Below are 1,048 nucleotides of genomic sequence, written 5' to 3' on the forward strand. Positions count from 1 at the left end.
CCTACTTCAAAGGCCCTGTTACCAACAGCCAAAATACTATCTTATTTGATCCGTGTGAAATTGAGAGGGTGATAGGCTAGAACTTTAGAGAGTTGCAAACACATGTGCTACTGCTACGCAATTATAGGTGTATTCTTCACTGTTGTGTATTCTGACCGGTAGGTAATTCCCTTTCATTCAATGGGAAATTGGATCAGGGGCAGTTGCCCTGTTGGTTTACAAATAATCCTTTTGCAACTTGCCACAACGGCCAACTAGCTTAAACTTGTGCTTGTTGAATGCATAATTTGACCCTGCCTATATTTATGGATAATGCATATGCATCCTTAATGGGGTACACGTGCATGTGCACGTGCGTGATTACTAGTAAATAATAATTCAATATATATTTTGAGGGAAATAAATAATATAAATAATAATTTAATGCATTTTTATGAAAACTTTTATATTTACCTTTATATACAATAATAATAATCTTTCCCTATAATAATAATAATAATAATAATAAAGCGGTTATTTCTTCTGCCTGCTCACCGTCATGGTCCTTTTGCAGAAAAGCCCTTCTGTTCTTTTATAACTAAACCCGCAGTCCATTTTAAGTGGTATTCTGGGAAAATGTTTCGGTTTTGCAGGTTAGCCCTTGAATTTTTTAGAATTCCGCCCGCGCCCGCAATCACTTAGCTGGGCCTGCGGTCCGTCTCAAAATTGTGTGCATCTGTAGCTTCCTAGTCTCAGCAAATTGTCACGTATGTATCCCTCCAGTTTCATTCCTAGTACCGCACCGGACGAGAGGGGATTCTGTCCCTTGCACATACGTAATTCATGGCTTATTCACCGAGGACACCGATACACTTTTCACAAAATTGCACGTATATACCTTTTGATGCAACCAACTTCAACTAAGTGGCGTGCCTGTTTATTTTTTCTTTTCTTTTCTTTAATCTACTAGTCAGCACTATACACTCTGCAGAGTGTTCTCGTACTAAATGGAGGGAGTAGTTTCTAGAGTTCTGTGTTATCTTATTTTGTAAGTCCCCTAGTGTCTGGG

Source organism: Triticum dicoccoides, chromosome 1B (assembly GCF_002162155.2).
Source record: "Triticum dicoccoides isolate Atlit2015 ecotype Zavitan chromosome 1B, WEW_v2.0, whole genome shotgun sequence".
Taxonomy (NCBI): domain Eukaryota; kingdom Viridiplantae; phylum Streptophyta; class Magnoliopsida; order Poales; family Poaceae; genus Triticum; species Triticum dicoccoides.